Genomic DNA, 20,583 nt, shown 5'->3' on the forward strand with positions numbered 1-20,583 from the left:
CTTTGAGGGTGAGGTGGGATTTATGCCTCACACATTGCCCTCTGTCAGGCCTGGCCTGGTGAACTTGTGGCCCAGTCCCAGTGGGCAGTGGTGTGTAGGGCCGTGGGGGATATGCAGGAGGACAGAGTGGCGCTACTTATGGCCTGCATGGAGCACGTGTGGGCATGAAAGGCGGCTCCCCCCTTTGGAATTACGAGTAAGTCAGGGACTTGGAGTGGAAGAGAGAGAGAGGGATGGTCCAGTGTGCCCTGGTGGGGGGGTGCAGGTCGTGGAGATTGCCAGTGACGGAGGACTCACCAGTGCTACTGCAAGGGAGACATGGCGGATAGCTCCCATGTGGTTCATGGCCACCAGCCTGGAATCTAGAACCCAGCGGGGCTGCAGATTTTGGTTGCTGTTTCTCATGACCCCTATTTTATGGGCCCAGGCCACATGGTATCTGGAAAACCGTGCTGCCAACCCCTTGGAGTATTTTTGTGGATGTCCCGGCTGTCTAGCTCTTACAGGAGATGAGCTCAGATAGCCTCAGGCCTCTGCACGGTGCAAGCATTAGGCTCAGGTTGCTCATCCAGACTGTTACTGTGATAGTTTAAAACCTGCAACCCAAATCCTTCCCTAAGGAGCTGCTCTGCTAGGGCATTCCTGGGCACGAGCCAGCAGCACCAGAGTCAGCCAGAGAGGCACAGAGGAAAGTTTTTCCCCTTTAGGCTCTGAAAACATGTATTTAGGACTCTCAGAAAAAGTGGGTGGATGGATGGGAGAAGGGAAGGGAGAGGAGAGGGAGGATCAGAGAGACACATTCCCATGACCACGGCGGGCACGGCCCCAGTCCTCAGCCCTGTCTGTGGAAGGGGAGCCACCACTTGACAATACTCCTAAGAAGCTCAGATGTGTACAGACCCATCAGTAGAGATTGATCTCTTGGATTGAACAGTGTCTCTGCAGATGAGATAAATGTGATATTTTAGTGTGGAGTGGCCCAGTTTCAATGCTTTTAGCTAGAAGCCATTTCTCCCCACTCTGAACTCTCTTTAGCACCCCAGCTATGGCTCATCTGCTTGTGACATTCCGTCTGGTATTATGATGATTCCTCTGAGCTTCTTATCTCTCCTGATAGATTATAACCATCTGAGGGCTGGGATCAGGTCTTATTTATCTCTCTTTTTATCAAGCGCACCGCTTCCCTGCATCACTTAGGGATTGAGTTTGGCTCCGTGTAACAGAAGACCTAAAACTCTGGGCTTGAAATGTGGGGGTTCATTTCCCTCAAGCAGCAAGAAGTGCAGAGGCGGTGGTCCAGGACTGGTGTGGTAGCTCCTGCGTGTCCCAGGCCCTCTGGCTTTCTGCTGTCTTACCCTGTCATTCTCAGGCCTACAGACCGGCTCTTGCACCTCTGTCATCACATCTGAAGGGGAATGGTGAGGGCAGACGTTTAGGCCAGCTGAGCGTGCTTCTCTTATTATTAGGAAGAGGAGAGCTTTCCTGGAAGGCCTCTGCCACTAGGCTTCTGCTCACATCTCACTGGCCGGAAATAGGCCATCCTTTGCTGCAAGAGTGTGTGCGAAATGAAGTTGTTTGTTTTTTAAGGAGGCTGCACTGCTGCCTGGAGCTAAGTTGGGGTTCTGTTGGTAAAGGAAAGAGGACAATGTAAGCAGCTCGCATTGCCAGGCACACTCCCATAGAGAAATGATTCAAATAAACACTTGTGGAATGAGCGGCTTTCACTTTCGATAAGAAGCTACGTAGCCAGAGGGAAGAACAAGGTCTAGACTTGGTAACAACACAGAGATTTTTGCTGAAGCCTGCTCTTACCATCATCAGTGGGCATTCATTGTCTTGTAGTTTTTCTTTTATTGACCCCAGCTTTATTGAGGTATAGTTGGTAAATAAAATTGTAGTTCCTTTAAAGTGTACAGTGTGATGTTTTGATATATCTGTACATTATGAAAAGATCACTACAATCAGGTTAGTTCACATCTATCACCTCACATAATTATCTTTTTGTGTGTGTGAAAATGCTTAGGATCTATTCCTTTGGCAGATTTCAGGCATATAATATGGTATTTTTAACTATAGTCATCATGCTGTCCAGGATTTCTGCTTTTTTATGGCTGAACAATATTCCAGTGCCTGTGTATTTTACATATTTATATATATTTATGTATAGAAGTGTGTAAATGTGTTTTTACATATATTATGTATATGTATAAACTTATAAAATACATACCACATTTTCTTTGTCCACTCATCCATCAGTGGACACTTAGGTTGTTCCCATATCTTGGTTATTGTGAGTAAATCTGCAATGCAGACACCTTTTTGAGATGGTGATCTCATTTTCTCTGGATATATACCTAGATGTGGGATTGCTGGATCATATGGTTTTTTTTTTGAGGAACCTTCATTCTGTTTTCCATAATGGCTATACCACATTCTCACCAACAGCATACAAAGGTTCTCTTTTCTTTATATCCTTGCCGTAATTTGCTTTCTCTTGTTTTCTCATAATGGACATCTTAACAGATATAAGGTGATATCTTGTTGGTTTTTATTTGCATTTCCCTGATGATGAGTGATATTGAGCATCTTTTCATATACCTGTTGACCATTTGTACATTCTTTGGAAAAATGTTTATTCTGAATAAACCTGAATAAACCCCATTTTTAAATCAGATCATTTATGTTTTTGCTATTATAAGAATTCCTTTTATATTTTGGATATTAACTCTTTATCACATATATGGTTTGTAAATATTTTCTCTCATTCTGCAGACTGCCTTTTCATTTTGTTGATTGTTTTCTTCGCTGTGCAGAAACTTTTTAGTTTGATATAATTCCACTTGTTTATTTTTGCTTTTGTTGCCTTTGCTTTTGGTGTCATGTTGGGGAATTGCTGCCAAGACTAATGTCAAGAAGCTTTTTCTTCTGGGATGCCTGGGTGGCTCAGTCGGTTAAGCGTCTGTCTTCAGCTCAAGTCGTGATCCCAGGGTCCTGGGACCGAGTCACACGTTGGGCTCCCTCGGCAGGGAGCCTACTTCTCCCTCTGCCTGCCATTCCCCTTGCTTTGTGCTCTCTCACTCTAATAAAATCTTTAAGAAAAAGCATTTTCTTCTAGGAGATTTATGGTTTCAGGTCTTAAATTTAAGTCCTTAATCCATTTCAAGTTAATTTTTACGAGTGGTGTAAAATAGGAGTCTGATCTCATTCATGTGGTTATCTGGTTTTCCCAGTACCATTTATTAAAGAGACTATTCTTTTCCCATTGAATATTCATGGCTCCTTTGATAAATATTAATTGTCTGTATATATGTGGCTTTATTTCTAGGCTCTCTATACTGTTCCATTTGTCCATTTTATGCCAGTACCATATCGTTTTGATCACTATAGCTTTGTACTATAGTTTGAAATCAGGAAGTGTGAGACTTCTGGCTTAGTTCTTTCTCAGGATTGGGTCTTTTTTTAGCTCCGTATAAATTTTAGGATACTTTTTCTATTTCTGTGAAAAATGCTATTGGAATTTGGATAGGGATTGCATCGAATCTACAGATGGAATTAATTCTTCATATCTATGAACCCGAGATATCTTTCCATTTGTGACTTCTTCAGTTTCTTTCATCAAAGTCTTATAGTTTCCAGGGTACAGATCTTTCACCTCCTTGGTTAAACTTATTCCTAATTATTTTATTGTTTTTGATACTGTTGTGAATAGGATTGTTTTCTTTATTTCTAGAAGTTTTACAGTTTAGGTATTAAATTTTAGTTAATCTTTGTGTATGGTGTGAGATAAGGGTCTAATTTCATTCTTTTGTATATGGATATCCAGTTTTCCCAGCACTATTTATTAAAGAGACTGTCTTTCCCCATTGTGTATTCTTGGCACATTTGTCACAAATCCATTGACTGTTATGCATGGGTTTATTTCTGGGCTCTCTATTCTGTTCCATTGATCTGTGCCTTTGTTTTTATGCCAATACCATACTTTTATTATTACTATACCATACTGTTATTATTAACATAGTTTGAAATCAGGAAGTATGATGCCTTTGTTTTTCTTGCTTAAGATTGCTTTAGCTAGTTGGGGTCTTTTCTGGTTCTGGGTGAATTTTAGGAATATTTTTCCTGTTTCAGTGAGAAATGTCACTGGAATTTTAATAGGGGTTGCATTGAATCTGTAGACAGCTTCAGCAAGTTTGGATATTCTTTTTATTTTAAAATTTTTTATTTAAATTCAATTTAGTTAACATATAGTATATTGTTAGTTTCAGGGGTAGAATTTTGTGATTCATCAGTTGCATGTAACACCCAGTGCTCATAACATCATGTGCCCTCCTTAATGCCCATCACCCAATTACCTCTTCCCCCCACCCACCTCCCCTACAGCAGCCCTCAGTTTGTTCCTTATAGTTAAGGGTCTCTTATGGTTTGCCTCCCTCTCTGTTTTTATGTTTGTTTGTTTATTTATTTACTTATTTTTAATATATTTTAAAAATATTTTTAAAATTTAAATGCAATTAATTAACAATGTATTATTAGTTTCTCTTTTTGACCTATTTTTATTAGGTCAGTGATTCATCAGTCTTACATAATACCCAGTGCTCATTACATCACATCTAATTTTATTTTTCCTTCCCTTCCCCTATGTGCATCTGTTTTGTTTCTTAAATTTTACACAAGTGAAATCATATGGTATTTGTCTTTCTCTGATTGACTTATTTTGCTTAGCCTAATACCCACTAGTCCCATGCGTGTTGTTGCAAATGGCAAGATTTCATTCTTTTTGAAGGCTGAGTAGTATTTCATTGTGTAGATATACCACATCTTCTTTATCTATTCATCTGCCGATGGACAGCTGGCTCTTTCCACAGTTTGGCTATTGTGGACATTGCCACAACACGGGGTGCAGGTGCCTCTTTGGGTCACTATGGTTGTATTCTTTGGATAAATACCTAGTAGTGTAATTGCTAGGTTGTGGAGTAGTTCTGTTTTTAAGCATGTATGGATATTCTTGCAGTTTTTCTGAAAATACTATAAAGGAATGGGAAATTTTGACTTCCAGCCAGATCAGGGCTTTGGTGTTGTTCACTGTAACAGGGTTAAAGTGCCTTGTGAGGCAGGTTGGTCGTAACAGCAGCAGCAACCCGAAGAACTTGTGCTCACTTCCAGATGTATCTTCATATAATGACAGATACAACATGTTAACCGCCTCTTGCCAACTTTCTATCATGGAGAGTGCAGGATGTCTGTGCCAGGCACGGTCAGGAATGAATTTCACTCTCTATCACATATTCTCATCCTTGCTCCAAAAACATACATGCACGTAGCAAGATAAAATAAATACAAGTCAGAAAGACAAATGAGTCAAAGAAAAAAATAAGGGTAGGGACCTATGATTTGAGCCAGGGCTGAAGTTTAAGTTACTATACAAAATATATGCCATAAGGTCCTGTATATTTTGCTAGAAGTAGGAGACAAATTTAGCTGTCTGCTTTTTAGCAGTCAGCAGGGAAGAGGGCAAGAATTCCTTACCCAATTCACAGTGTCCATAAGGGAAAGACAGTTTCTCAGGAGAAGCTCAACTCTTTCTGATCCTGGGAGATCTTGCAGGGTGAGAGGAGACCTGTCAACAACCATAACAGCTCAAGCTAGCGTAGGCTGTTGAGGAGATTGGGTTCTAGAAATCCCAGTGAGGGAGGAAGTTCATTCCTATTCTTGGCCTGAGAGGGTTTCATGGGGGTGGTGACACTTGCAGAAGAGGCAGGGGGAGTTTGGAAAAAATAAGTCCTGTTTAATCAGAGCAGATCTTTGTGTGGAGGTATCCTGGGAGGCAAAGTGGGCAAATCTAGGGATGGCTAAATGGCTTGGACTTTATCAGGTAAACAATGGCAAACTGTCAAGTGTTTGTGGGCAGGGAAGTAACATGATCAAAGTAGTGTTTTTGAAAATTACTAAGTGTTCATGATAGGGAAACATGGCATACGATAATTATCAGTTCATATAAAATAAAAACAGTACCACTGATGGCAAGAAAAAAGAAAAGAGAATGTGTTCAATTAGATCATTTTAAAAACACAGATGCATTTCCAGTGACCATGTATTTCCGAAGCATAGGAATTGTGCACACAGCATGGGAATTGTACAAGTTTGTTGTACAATTTGTACAAATTGTACAAATTTGTTGCAGCTTTGGCTTTTACTTTGTAAACAAGAAAATGGATAAGAAATGAAAGCCTTTTATGTTTTGAACCTTTCAGGCATCCAAAATGGGGACTGTCGGCACTGAGCTCTGGATCTCCAGGGAGAGAGCTTGTGGGGGCCCCGGCCCATCCTGCTGTAGCCTGTGGCCGGGTGGACAGGGCAGGGCCTGTTGTAGGCTTCGTGGCCACAGGGATATTTGGTGAATATAGCAATGCCCAAGGCTAGATCAGGGAATGCTTTTGGAGTTAAAGTGTGAGAAACTAGAAATGGTCTCTTGCCTTGAAGAAAAGAGCCTATAGGAATATGAGGTAGGTTCGTGGTTCCTGGATGACCAAGCTGGGGTTGTTGCTAACTTGGTCCCGATCAGGAACGCAGGGAATGGGGTCCTGGGAACCAGGGCATACTAGCTGTTTGATGTTGCCCTCATCCCAAAATGGCACAAAGAGGAGGCACGAGAGACTTTTGGGAGTAGCAGAACTGTTTTTTACTGTGGTTACATAGTCTGTGGTGATTATGTGACTTATTGCATTTGTCAGAACCCATATACTATACACACAGAGTCTGGGGACCTAGCAGTGAACTCATAGCCTTGAGGCTTGAAGGGTCACTGTGCTGTCACCTTGTCAGTAATCTCCTCTTCTATTGTTCTCTGTCTCTGTGAGCCCCCTAGAAGAGGTTTTCCCCAGTTGTAAGAAGAAAAGTAACAATCCATTGTTACATAGGCCATGGCAGCAGTGACATAGTAAATTTGTGCTACCTTTTTTCTATCACACCAGGTAGCTTTCCCTTGAACCTGTGTTGGATGAGATCCAATGGCCGTGGCCTCCTCCAAGGAAATGGAAGTTGCTCATTAGCTACTTAGTGAGCCTGGTCGGGCCGTGTGAGGGGGGGTAAAGGGAAGCTCAGTCCTACACAGACTTCCTTCAGTGGCCACTCAGCAGGTGCCCTGTCCCTCCCTGATGCCTGCAAGGCTCAGGTGCAGAGGCCTGGCAGTGACAATGGACCCCGATGGTTTGGCCAACAGACAGGCTGTGCTTCTGTAATGGTCTTTTCTGAAAGAGTGTGGGCATCTCAGCAGGCGGCTCCCAACCCCCACCCAAGCCTCATGAAAGGCCCTTTATGGTCACAAGAGTTTGTGTCAAGTGGTCAGTGCTGGGTGGTTCTCCGAGGCCTCCGTGTCCACCGTGAATGGAAGCACCATGCAATCACTGCACAGGCTTCCAGGCCCTGTGGAGCCGGCAGGCAGTGCTGCGGGGTGGGAACAGCCTTTGGACGGCTGGACTTCCGAATCTTGACTTTGCCACTCATTAGTTATGTGACCTTCCGCAAGTTACCGAGCTTCTGTTCCCTAATTTCACAGATTTGGTTCATAACAGATATACCTTTTAATTTATGAGGCTTAAAATTATGAGGCTTAAATTAGAAAATGCAAAAGCACCGAGCACTGTGTTTGGGACTCAGTGGAGTCCCAAATGGCCCCTGCCATTCCTCTCCTCTGTCAAAAGCAGTTATTTCTTAAGATGATACTTATGCAAAAATCCCAACATCTGCATAGTGCAGATACATATATCGAGGGATAGGAAGGTCATTCTTGGTGGAGGGAATAGGTTGAAAATGCAAAGAGGTATTTCGTTTTTCCAGTTGAAGATGTAGAAGGATGGAAAGATCTGGAAAGCACTTTGTTCTCCACTTTCCAGTGAAAAAAGCTGTACAAAGAGCAAGTGAACAACTGTTCTTGAACCAAGGAGAGTGCTGAAGGTGCGAGATCCAGAACGTGGGGAAAGGCGGGCGTGGGCAGGGCCGGGTGAGACAGAAGCACTAAGGTACCTCGTGAGCTGCGGCCGGGAGACCAGTAAGAAGACTTTGGCCAGCGCACCTGGAGAATGACGGAGGCTAACTGCGTGTGCCCTGGTGAAAGTGAGTGGAGCCCCTGGGGTTGCAAATAGGAGCTGGTATCTGTACTCGCTTGCAGGTTTTTTCTCCACGAGCCATACCAGTCCCTCCCAGGAAAGGTGGAGAAAGTGGGAACAAATAGCTGCTCTGGGAAGGGCAAGAAACTTTGCCTGAATTTCTTTTGTATCTCCCCTATAGAACAGAAGCTTTGCTTTGGGAGGGATGCAACAGACACCATCATCTTTTGGGGACTGGTGAAATCTTTCTGTAGCTGGGGAAGAAAACTGGAAAAAAAAAATCTCAACCCTTTGGTGGGGGCAAGGAAAGATTACAAACTGGATTCAGGACTATGAATTCGGGAGAGGGCAGGATTACTGAAGCATGCGCAGGATCACTAGGTAGGCCATCCTCCCCAAGATCCAGGGATATAGAACCTGCTTAACACTGAGGGTTAATCAGAAAAACTGAGGACGCCCTCTACCCCCTCACTCCACCACCAGGCTAGCAAAGCATGGAATAGCAACTAATTTGCAAGAGGCAGACTTTCTCTGAGGCATGGTGAAAAGAAAAGACTTAAGGCCCAGGGTGCAGCAGTCATTGGAAAACAAGTAGACTCTGGCATTCACCCTTACTCCGAGCTCAGGGTGTCACTAGTCTGTGGGTCCCTGAGGATTACCATAGCAACAACAGACTTCAAAGCTAGCCCAGCTCCCCATTAGATTAGTTCTAATTAGTTCTAAACCCTTACACTAAAGGCCTGGCAGAAGGAAAGGCATAGCCATTTCCAGGCATTAAAAAAATATTTACTTCAGTCTCTGCTCTCTTATCTAAGATGTCCAACTTTCAATAAAAAATTATGAGGCATATGAAAAGGCAAGAAAAAAAAAAACTATGAACACAAAAACCAGCAGACAAAGCAAACATTAGAACCAGACTGGATATGTCATAGATATTGGAACTATCTGGCAGGGAGTTTGTTTGTTTGTTTGCTTCAAGATTTATTTATTTGAGAGAGAGGGCATGTGTGAGTGTGGGGAGGGGCAGAGAGAAGAATCTTCAACCAGACTCCATACCCCCCACCCCCATCCCACCCAGCACTAAGCCTGATGTGGGGCTCAATCTCCTGACCCATGAGGCCATGACCTGAGCCCAAACCAAGAGTTGGACACGCAACCAAGTGCGCCACCCAGGCACCCCTGGCAGGGAGTTTAAAATAACTATGATTAAATAGGCTAAGTGCTCTAATAGAAGAGGTGGAAAACGGGCAAAATCAGATGGGGCAATAGAAATAAACCAAATTGAAACACAAAGAGAAAAAAAAAAGTAAAATCAACAAGAGAAGAAAACAAAGACAGAACAGAACATCTGAGAACTATGGGATGGTATCAGACAGTCTAAGAAATACTTTATTGGAATGCCAGAAGGAGATGTGAGAGCGAGAATCAGGAAGGCAAAAAATATTTGAAAAAATAATGGCTGAGAAGTTTGTAAAGTTAGTGACACCAAATCACAGACCCAAGAAGCTCAGATTATACCAGGCAGGATAAATACACCAAAACAAAACACACTGAGGCAAATTATATTCATACAGCTATAAACAAAAAAAGGAGAAGATCTTAAAGGCAGCCAGAGAAAAAAGGACACATTACAGAGGAACAAAAATAAAAATTATAGCAGACCTCTGTTCAGAAACTATGCAAGTTAGAATATAATGAAGTGACGTTTTTAAAGTGCTAAAAGCAAAGAGCTGTCAACCCAGAGTTCCATGCCTAGTGAAAACCTATTTCAAAAATGAAAGAGAATGAAAGATTTCCTCAAAACAAAACAAAACAAAACAAAACAAAACTGGAAATTCATTGCCAGCATACCAACTCTATAAGAAATGTTAAAGAAAGGTCTTTAGACAGTAGGATTGTGATACCAGATAGAATTTTGGATCTATACAGAGAAATGAAGAACACTTTATATGAAATAAACAAAGGTAAAATAAAATTCAATTTTTCTTATTTTTCACTCTAAAAGAACATTGTCCAAAGCAAAATAGTTGCACTGTGTTGTATATTTCTGCCTTAGTTTTAATTTTTTAAAAGATTTATTTATTAGAGAGAGAGCCCTCGAATGCATAGGGGAGGGGACGGGCAGAGGGAGAGGGATATAGAGAATATCAAGCAGATTTCCCACGGAGCGCAGAGCCAGTGCAGGGCTCGATCCCACAACCCTGAGATCATGACCTGAGCTGAAATCAAGAGTCAGATGCCTAACCCACTGAGCCACCCTGGTGCCCATAAGCTACTTTTTCATATGTATGACAATAATAGCACAAGTAAGAGGAGTGAGGAATTAGGAATATACCACAGTAAGGCCCTTACCCTACATGTGGAGCAGAGTAATGGTATTCAAAGGTAAGCTGTGATTGATTGACGGTAACCCTAGGGCGAATACTAAGAATTGCTATAACAGAGGTCAATACAGAGTATGGTGGTACTTTCCTTAGGTAGCAAAGGAGCACTGAGAGGATCTTGACCCAGGAAGGAAACAGAAAAGGAGCAGTCAGGGAGGTGAGTGGAGAACTAGGGGAGTGTGTTCTTCCAGGAGCCAGAAGAAGAGAGCATTTCATGCGGTGAGAAAGTGGGCACTGGTCTGAAGCAATGCAAAGAATTTGTGGAGAGTGAAAATGATAGTGTCTGTAGGAGTCAGTGATCAGGCAGACTAATTGGTGTCCTTCCATAATAGTTTCCATAGGCAGGTCCAGAGAGGTCATCTTAATGAAGAGCTGTGAATGGGTGATGAGAAAGTAGAGGAATCTACGCTAGCTTCTTTTATTTTTATTTTCATTTTTTAAAAGATTTATTTATGAGAGAGGGAGTGCTCAAGTGGGGGGAGGGGCAGAGGGAGGGGGAGAGGGAAGCAGGTTCCCCACCGAGTGCAGAGCCCAGTGCAGGGTTTGATCTCAGGACCCTATGATCCTGACCTGAGCTGAAATCAACAAGAGTCGGACAGATGCCCAACTGACTGAGCCACCCAGGCGCCCCTACCCTAGGCTTCTTTTAAGTAGAACAGATGGGGAGGTCAGCAGGTGGGGAGTGGGAAGGGGGAAGTGGAATTGCAGGAAGTATGTGTGGTTTACCCAGCAGACAACCAAAATGTGAAATAAGTGGAGTAAAATATGGAAATGATGAATGGGAAGTCCTTGGATTAAAGTAATTAAAGCAAGGTGGCAGATCTAGCATTTGAAAGGAGAAAAAGCTCCTTTATTTAAAGACAAGCTAAAAGGAAGGGAGGTGAAGACAGAGAGCCCTGTTTCCACAGGGCTCCTCTCCTCTCCGCAGAGGAGAGGATGTTGAGGTGGAGTCATTCTAATCCGAGTAAAGTAGGGCATAGGTCTTCTGTAAGTTACAGGAAGATTTTTTTAAAAATATCTTCTGTGGTTGCCTTTCACCACATCTTGTTTTTTCTCTTTCTTCAAATCGCCTACTGTATTAGTTTCTTAGGGCTGCCATGACAGAGTACCACACACTGGGTGGCTTAAAAAACAGAAATGTTTTGTTTCCGTTCCGAAGGCTGAAGGTCAAAATCAAGGTGTGGGCAGGGCCATGTTCCCTCTGGAACCTGGAGGGGAGAGTCCTCCCTCGCCTCTTCATAGAGTCTGGTGTTTTGCCAGCACCCCTTGGTGCTCCTTGGCTTGTGGCTATGTCTCTCCAATCTCAGACGATTGTCACCTGGTGTTCTCCCATGTGTCCCTATCTTCACAGGGTTGTCTTCTTTGAAGGTTGCCAGTTCTTTTGAACTAAGGGCCCGCTCTGCTCCAGGATGATCTCATCTTATCCCATTACACCTGCAACGACCCTGTTTCCAAATAAGGTCTCATTCTGAGGTAGTGGGGGTTAGGGCTTCCACATATCTTTTTCGGGGGGGGCCTAATTCAACTCATATATCTACTAAATCTTCATCCCTCTTTACAAAATTTTCTTTGAGAGAAATCCAACTCAGCATCTAAAGCCCATTGAAATACAGCTACCTCTTACCTGAGGCCTTTCATGAACTTCCCTCCCTGCCACTCTCTCTTTTGTGCCCCCCAGATCTCTTACGGGCTCATTATCCCTCTCTATTCAGCATGGCTCCCCTTCCTGAGAGCAGAAATTGTCCAATGGCTCTGTGTACCTTTGACAGCGTCCAGAGGCACTTCCTTGTGGAATGGCTTAGGATCTCACAAACCAGCAGCAATTGGGAATTCAGCGATAAAGGAGAATCTGGAAATTCAGGATCAGGGAGCTATTAGAGTAGATGGGGACTAGCTAGGTGAGCTTTCCTGAGAGTGATGGGATAGAGTGTTGGGAGGCGGGGAAAAGAGAGAACATTTTAGGCTGTTTCTTGAACATATTTTTTGTTGGCAGGGAGGATCATGACGGTGCTTCCTTATGATGACGTGTTTGAAACTTCTGCACAGGGTCCACCTCATAGCTCGTACAGCAGTCAGTTATGGTTATTGGGTTCATTGTTCAAAGCCACAGCTGGGATTCTCCCTGTCAAACTCTGCCCCCTCACCATTTTGAATATCCCACTTGTGCTGCTATCTGTGCATTTAGGGACCTCAGTGAGATGGTCACCCATCTTTAGTGAGGTAACAGAAATTGCCATCTGTGCAATTTTTTTCTTTCTTGGGACCATTTTGGCCAGGAAGGTAATTTTAAAAAATGCAGTGGGTGGTGCTTCTGTGTTTCAATGGTGGTGGTTGGAGTGCAGAGACTTGGTTTAAGTTCTTTCTTTTTTTATTTAAAAAAATTATTTATTTATTTGTTTATTTGAGAGACAGAATGAGATAGAGAGAGTACATGAGAGGGGGTAGGGTCAGAGGGAGAAGCAGACTCCCTGCTCAGCAGGGAGCCTGATGCGGGACTCGATCCCGGGACTCCAGGATCATGACCTGAGCCGAAGGCAGTCGCTTAACCAACTGAGCCACCCAGGTACCCGGTTTAAGTTCTTTCTAAGATCTAAAGAAGGTTTAACTTCTTTCCTGAAAAGATGTACCTGTCTCACTGTAAGCATTTAATCAGAATGTAGGGCAACATACGCTTTTATCCAGCCCTGGCCCTGTTTTCTGATCTTGCCCTCAATATTTCCTAAGGAAGAGATTTGTGGGCATGCAGTTCAGTAGAAGCACTCCAGGGCCATTTGGGCCCTTGGAGAACAAGCTGAATGAATTTTCAGGAACAGAGTGTTCAGTGATAGAGGTAGGCAATGTGAATTGACAAAGTGCCATCACAACCTTTCCTTGGTCCCCTGGTGCAGGCAGCTAAAATCTTGGCACATCTGTCCTCTCACTGATCCTGTGAATTTGGCTGGAGTATACGGGAAGGAGCATGAGTTTTGAAGCTGAATAGCTTTGAATTCTAACCTGGCTTCACCACTTTATTACTTCTGTGATCTTGGGCACATAGCTTCCTCACTGGTAAAATGGAGCTGATACCATATTTGGGGTTCTTGGGAAGAGTCAATGAAGTAAGATTTGAAAGTGGCTGGCCCACTGGTGCCAGGCACATCAAAGATGCCACATGCTGTCAGTTTATCCTTACATAGTTTTGCAGAGTGTGGGACATCACAGCAAAGAGGCGGGAAGTGGCCTCCTGGAAGCAAGGCACATGTCAGCTGGGAATAGATGTAAATTAGGGGATGCTCAATGTTCTTCTTCTCTCTCTCTCTCTCTTTTTTTTAAGATTATTTATTTATTTGAGAGAGAGAACAAGCAGAGGGGAGGGACAGAGGGAGAGGGAGAAGCAGACTCCCCACTGGGCAGGGAGCCTGATGCAGGGCTCGATCCCAGGACTCCAGGATCATGACCTGAGCCCAAAGCAGACGCTTAACTGACTGAACCACCCAGGCACCCCTGTGTTCTTCCTTCTTAATTGCCTGAGATACACTGGGGACTTAAGGTTCTGAAAAATACTACTTTTTAAGTGTAATAACGTTGATTAGGAGTTTGCACTATAAAAGCTGCCATATAGGGGGCATCTGGGGGGCTCAGTAGTTAAGCATCTGCCTTCAGCTCAGGTCATGATCCCAGGGTCCTGGGATCGGGTCCCACATTGGGCTCCCAGCTCCGCGGGAAGCCTGCTTCTCCCTCTCTCACTCCCCCTGCTTGTGTTCCCTTTCTCGCTGTGTCTCTCTCTGTCAAATAAATAAAATCTTTAAAAAAAAATTAAAAAAAAAAAAAGGCTTCCATGTAAGTTTTATTTGTGCTGTCCCTTTAAATAGGTGCCACAGTGTTGGAATACGTTACTTCCTGACATTCAGCATGCAAGATTTGATCTATTATATTTCATCACCAAACTGAGTCCTCTTAAAATTTATTGTTGAACTTGTTAGAATCTCTTCCTTTGTGTCTTTTTCTGCTTCCTCTCTGCCCCACCTTCCTGCAACAGGGAAATGTTTGCTGCTGCTGTAAAACTGATTGATAAACATTTCAGGATGAAAACAGCAGTTTTAAAATTTCCAACTTCTGTCTTTTCTCCCCCCGCCAGCACTACTCAACTATCACTTTTGATGATTACTTACTTTTTGTTGGGCCTGACTTGGCACGCGGACTCTGAATTATCCTTTAAAAACACGTAAGAACCTAAAGTTAAATTGCCCTCTGAATTTATTTCAAATAAATTTGAAACACAAATATATTTATATTGAAAGTATAAATTAAGAAAAAAAAAGAATGCATAAAGATTGACCAAAAACCTCTAAGATAGCAGCAGGATTCTGGTGGAGTGGTGAACCACAGAGTCAGTCCTCCTTGCAGAATAGGGGGGCTATCTAATTAATCCTTCTTTCTGCAGGACTTTTGGGAGAAATGTCAGAGAGGAGTTTAAGGGGTGGTTCAGTTGAATAGGAGGGAAAAATGTGAAGTAGACAATCTACAAAGTATTTCACAGCTCTCGAGTGTTAATGTAACAGGAGCACAAATGCTGGTGATGAATTCAGGAGCATTGTCTCTGAAACTGGCAAACAGTAAGTAAGGAATAATTACAGGGTTTCAGCCCAATTTAACACATTATACAAGAAGTGTTAAATGAAGAAGTTTTACTGATTCAACATGTTCTCTTTTCTTTTTCATACAGAAAAGTGCAGACAGTAATACCGCAAGCACTCATGGACCACTCCCTAGAATTAATGAATATTTATAACATTGTGCTATGTTTGCCTCAGATTTTTTTGAAATGAAAGCAATAAAATACTTCTGATAAAGGTGTTCTTTGTTCCTCTCCTTCCCTTCCTGGAGGAAACCACTGTAGTGACTTTGGTGTGCTTCCTGTCACGAAGCATACAATGGTAACGATGATCTACTTCTTTTGCCGGAACCATCCTTTTACAGATGATTTTACCACCTTATGATATGTGCCGTAAAAGAAACCAGATGACAGCAGCAAGCTTGCCCAGCTGACTCTCAGCTGGTCATTGTTTCTCGACATATGGACCACAGACCCTGTTCGCTCCCCATACATAGTCATGCTGTGTTAATTTTTTAATTATGCATTTTATGGGATGGCAGAGATAATTAATTTATGCCTTCGTTTTTGGTATTTTTTGACACTTTAATTCAAAAGTTGCAGACAATTTGAGGGGATATGGATTAAGACGATTTAGTTGCAATGTTTTCCTAGAAGTATTCCTTCAGGAGGAACCGTCAGCCTCCAGGGAGTAATATTTCATACACATTGTCTTGCCTCCTTCCAGGCTGTGAAGTGAAAATAAAAAGTAATTAGTCATTTACACCTACCGTGAACATGCCCTCCAACCTGGCCTTCACTCGTGTTTGGTGTTGTCGCTGACTGGAACAAAGGTTCTGAAGTGACCTTTACAAATGGGAGGGCTCAATCCCCAGGTGCCTCAGGACTCTGTCCTGAGCCTTATTTGCTGTCTTACCCTGTGTGGTTCTCAGCCTGGGCTGTGCTTCAGAAACATCTGGGGAGCCTAGTGAACTCCGCATGCCCAGGCTGCACGGGGACAGTCATATTTGAGTCCGGGAGCAGACTCAAACATCCATGGCTCCTCAGGCTCTCCCGGTGATTCCACTGCTTGCCAAGCTGAGAAGCAGTGTGTTAAAGCATTCAGCCATCCTGGCCGTCTTCGAGGCTCTTGAACTTACCAAGGGCTTCGGAGCCCCAGGAGCACTTGCTTTTCCCTCTACTGGGAACCACATTATTCTCTTAATTTAAATTGTATCTCTTCAGGCAGGCCTTCCTTGACCAGCCCCTCCAAAATAGCCGCCCCCCCCCCCCCCCCCCGCCGTCACCAGCTAGACTAAAGATTGTACCCTATTTATTTCCTTCTTAGCACTACGGTCATAGAAAATGTCTGTTACTTTGTTCACTTGCTTATTGTCTCCCCTCCCCCAACTAGAATATAAACCCCTTGAGGGTAGGACCTTGCTTTCTTGTTTATCACTGTATTCCTGGTCTCCAGCATCGCCCCTGGCATAATACATAGGTAGAAAATGTTCCTTAAATGAGAATGAATTCTAATATCAAGAGGCATCAGCGGGTCACTGAGTAACTTTAAGTTCTAAGATCTAAAGAAGGGTTAACTTCTTTCCTGAAAAGATGTACCTGTCTCACTGTAAGCATTTAATCAGAATGTAGGATAACATACCCTTTAATCCAGCCCTGGCCCTGTTTTCTGATCTTGCCCTCAGTATCTTCTAATTAATAATAATAATAAATTGACAGTACACGAACATGTATACAATAATAATCAGCTTAAAAGGGCCTTCACATACTTTATCTGATGTGGTCCTTTTCTGTGGAATGGCTATGATTAAGCACAGATGATGAAACAGGCATATAGAGTAGTAAAATACCACGGCCAAGTCCACAGACGTCTAAGACACAGAACTGGGATGGGTACTGGGTGTCCTGTTTGGGGACATTAGGAAAGGGGTGTGTGGGCATTAGACCTCTCCAGGATTAGGGAGCTCTTGCCACCTCTCCATGCAATGCTGAGGGCTATGCCCTTTCCCCCTGAACTTCTGTGCTTTCTTGGTTTAAAACTCAGAGGGAGTGAATAGGATAGTGAATAGAATTGGAGAAAGGTTGAAGAGGTAAGGAGGAGCAAGTCTTTCTCACCTTTTGCCTTTCATATGGCCTCCTTTCTTTGGATGCAGTGCCAAGTCTTTGGCACGAATATAGCTGAGTACCTTTATTTTTTTAAAGATTTTATTTATTTATTTGACAGAGAGGGTGAGAGAGCACAAGCAGGGGGAACGTTAGAGGGAGAGGGAGAAGCAGGCTTCCTGCCAAGCAGGGAGCCTGATGCGGGGCTCGATCCCAGGACCCTGGGATCATGACCTGAGCCGAAGGCAGACGCTTAACCATCTGAGCCACCCAGGCGCCCCTTGCTGAGTACCTTTAATATAATGGTTCGTACATACCTTGTGGATGTGACCTTCCTAACTCACTGTTAACACTGGGTGGCATGTTTTGTAGGTGAGGACTTGGAGGGGCTTGGCTTTATTTCACTTGATTGACTTGTAAAGGAAACCTGTCCTCCTCAGTGTATTCCTGGGAATGCCTTAATCCTGGTAGACCATGAGTTTCAGGAGAAGCTTCTAAAATCTGGAGTAGTTATTCATCACTGGATCAGATTCAAAGAGCCTGACTAATAGAGATGAAAATATGTCCTCTTGGCAGGACTCCCTTGTGATGGCTGTACCCCGTGCCCTCATGATGATGGGTGCTGAATTCCCAGTATGCTTCATAACTTAGATGCATGCGCTGTATGTGTTCCTTTGCCTGGAGGAAATATTGCACTGTTCTACCATTAAAACATAAGAAATAAAACAGAGTAATGGGATCAGTTACCTTGACCTCAGAACCAAACTAAACTGCCTCCCTATGGTTCCACCTCACTTCAGTGACTCTTTAAATAAGAACAGTCTCCGTCTCTGATACCGTGTTACTGAGATGCCGTGCTGGTGCAGGTATCATTCTGGTGGAGATACCATTCTTCCTGCTGCTGACCTATCCCACATGAGTGTCCTTATCTTAAATCGTGCGGCTGTAAAGGAAATAATTGGTAAACTGGCTGGTGACGGAGGTGTTACTGAGTCCCGAAGTTCATGGAGCAGCTATCAACAAGGATTTAAACGTTGTAATTGGTTGTGCTTAATTGTACAGTGCTTTTGGACACAGAACTGCTTCACTTGTCAGCCAACAAGAATTTCCTGGCTTAAGTGCCAGTATTTCCATTGACACTGTTGGTGTTCTCAAATCCTGTTTAACCTCACTTTTTTCTTGAGCTACCTTCTGGATTTCTCTGACTTGGGTGATTTTGGTCACTAGACCAGAAGGGCAGTAGCTTCAGGTTGGTGGGACTGCTGGGCACCCATCAGAACTTCCCCACAGCCTCCCTCCTGTCCCTTTCTACACAGCCTTAGGGTTACAGTTTCCCCTTTGTGAAGTATTTTTAGCTAGAGGACTGTCTATTGTGTTGATTTTGCTCTGATAAGGGAAGTGAGGGCCCATGCACGAGGCCTGCGCTTGGAGTCACATCCTGGGGGGACCCTGACCTCTAGAGGCACCTGGGGTGTGCCACCACAGACCTTTATTACTGCTATTTACTCTTTCCCCATTAAAATGATTCCTCCTTTTCCCTCGTGGCCTGAGACGATAAAGAGGTTCTTCTGGATGCCTTGTGGACTTTGGCCTGGGAAGAGGCACTCCTTTCAACCTGATTCAGTGTCTTCCAGTGTCTGATTTTAGAACTGGCATTTGTCACATTCTTGATTGCCCATGTGGTGGCCTGACTGCTCCCGGAGGTGAACATCAGTCTTCACTGTGGTGGTTTTCCTTTTAGGAAATAACGCTTCCTTTGAGGATGTTGAGGAAATTCTGTTGCCCACAACACAGATATGGATTGAGCCGGGCTCAGATGCACACAGCACATGGACAATGACTCTGCCCTTTTGTGAAATTCTTTTAGAGCTGTAAACAGAATTTTCCCTAATTTAAAGGAATTAAATGTTAAATTGGGGAGGGATTGGTGGGTTCACTGACAGAGAAAGAAAAGGGTATAAACAACTGTCTTCCGTGCCGTGGCTGCCTTTGCAAGGGCCGTGTGTGATCGGGGAGAGATGAGAAATCTATTTTTAAATTAAAAAGAGAGTATTGGTGGTGCTTTGGAAAAATTCATCTAACCCCCAATGTAACAGGGGTCCAGAAGGATGTGTGACTCAAATGCCCTGTTGCTTTTCCTGTCTCTTCTTTGGCAGCACATTCATTTATTGCCTTGTTTTTCCAGGGGCGGGGGCAGGCAGGGGCAGAGGAGCAGAGGGGGACAAGACTGTGAGAATGGCCAAATGATTTGCCAATTAACCACTAAATGTGGCTGATTTGGGGGATTCTTATCCTTTCCTTTCTTCAAAACTTAAAAAAAAAGTCTCCCCTGGCAGTGTGGTGTGTTGGTTGTACAGGAGGCAGGAAGAGCGAGTCGGACATGGGTGGTGCCCGTGGGAATGGACGGCTGCTGGGGAAGAGTCAAATAGCCACACACCGCCCCCGAGGCCTCTCACAACTGCCTGTGAGGTGAGGGAAGAAAAGCCAGTATCACCGGTATCGGTATCGTCCTGGGAGTGAAGAGTTGCCTAGAGCACACTGTGAGTTGTAGCTTTCCTTGAGATCTAAAATTAGCTATACTGAGTAGCTTTAGGTTTGGATATTGTGCATGGCTTGGTTTAGAATATGTTTTTGGGTAAATGAATCCGGTAATTTTGTGTCAACCAGTGAGCCTTGCAAGCCGTGAGGATTCCTTATATTTGGCTGAATTTTGTTCTCCTATGCAAAGATGCTATGCAACCAGTAGCAATCAATCCTCATCACCTGAGGTTTAGGAGAGGTAAGCCCCTTCTTATGATGTAACAACCTTGAGCAAGCGACTTCTGGGTGTTCCTGACTGGGATGATTTTGGTCAGTAGATCAGAAGGGCGGTAGCATCATGTTGGCCATACTCCTTGGCGCTAGTCAGAGCTCTTCCGTGGCCTTCTCCTGCCCCTTTCTGCAGATCCTTAGGGTTATAAGTTTCCCTTTGGGAACTATTTTTAGCTTGAAGAATGTTCATGGTGTTGATTTTGATTGGCTAAAATATGGAGGGAAGTGAGAACACACCAGGAAGGGGGCTGAGGAGGGTGAGTGTTGCAGGAGAGGGATCCTAGTCCTTGGCTGTGGTCTAAGTGGGGGCTGTTGCAGGGCTGGGCTACATTTACTCTCTTTACGGGAGACCCTAAAACCCAGTGCTTTTCCTTCTCGACCAGAACTATGACAGCTCAGTCCTTGTCCAGAAGGAGCCGTCAATGTGGCACACAAGGTTTTGACTTGGGTCTTGAGGATTCAGTCTGGTGGGGGACACATGGGGCTGGGGGAGGCATGAGAGAGGATGTGCATCCAGCTGGACTAGATGGTATATGCCAAGGTGCAGGATGGGAAATCCCAGGGGAATACAGGGCACAACCAGGAG

The 20,583-nt window shown here is 43.8% G+C and overlaps 1 protein-coding gene across 6 annotated transcripts in view; it reads left to right on the forward strand.

The window, feature by feature from the left end:
- CSGALNACT1 (chondroitin sulfate N-acetylgalactosaminyltransferase 1) overlaps positions 1–20,583 on the forward strand; it is a 339,564-nt gene that overhangs the window by 27,668 nt on the left and 291,313 nt on the right. The window contains exon 1 of one of the 6 annotated variants that reach the window (XM_028124039.2): positions 19,632–19,726. The exons of 4 other annotated variants lie outside the window; for them this stretch is intronic. The gene's annotated coding sequence lies outside the window, so the exon portion shown is untranslated. Of the gene's footprint in view, positions 1–19,631; positions 19,727–20,583 lie in introns of those variants that run through there. One more of the 6 variants, XM_028124038.2, reaches the window with a different exon arrangement.

This window comes from Eumetopias jubatus, unplaced genomic scaffold (genome assembly GCF_037043125.1).
Source record: "Eumetopias jubatus isolate StellerSeaLion01/CBP00866 unplaced genomic scaffold, mEumJub1_p1.0 scaffold_2, whole genome shotgun sequence".
Taxonomy (NCBI): domain Eukaryota; kingdom Metazoa; phylum Chordata; class Mammalia; order Carnivora; family Otariidae; genus Eumetopias; species Eumetopias jubatus.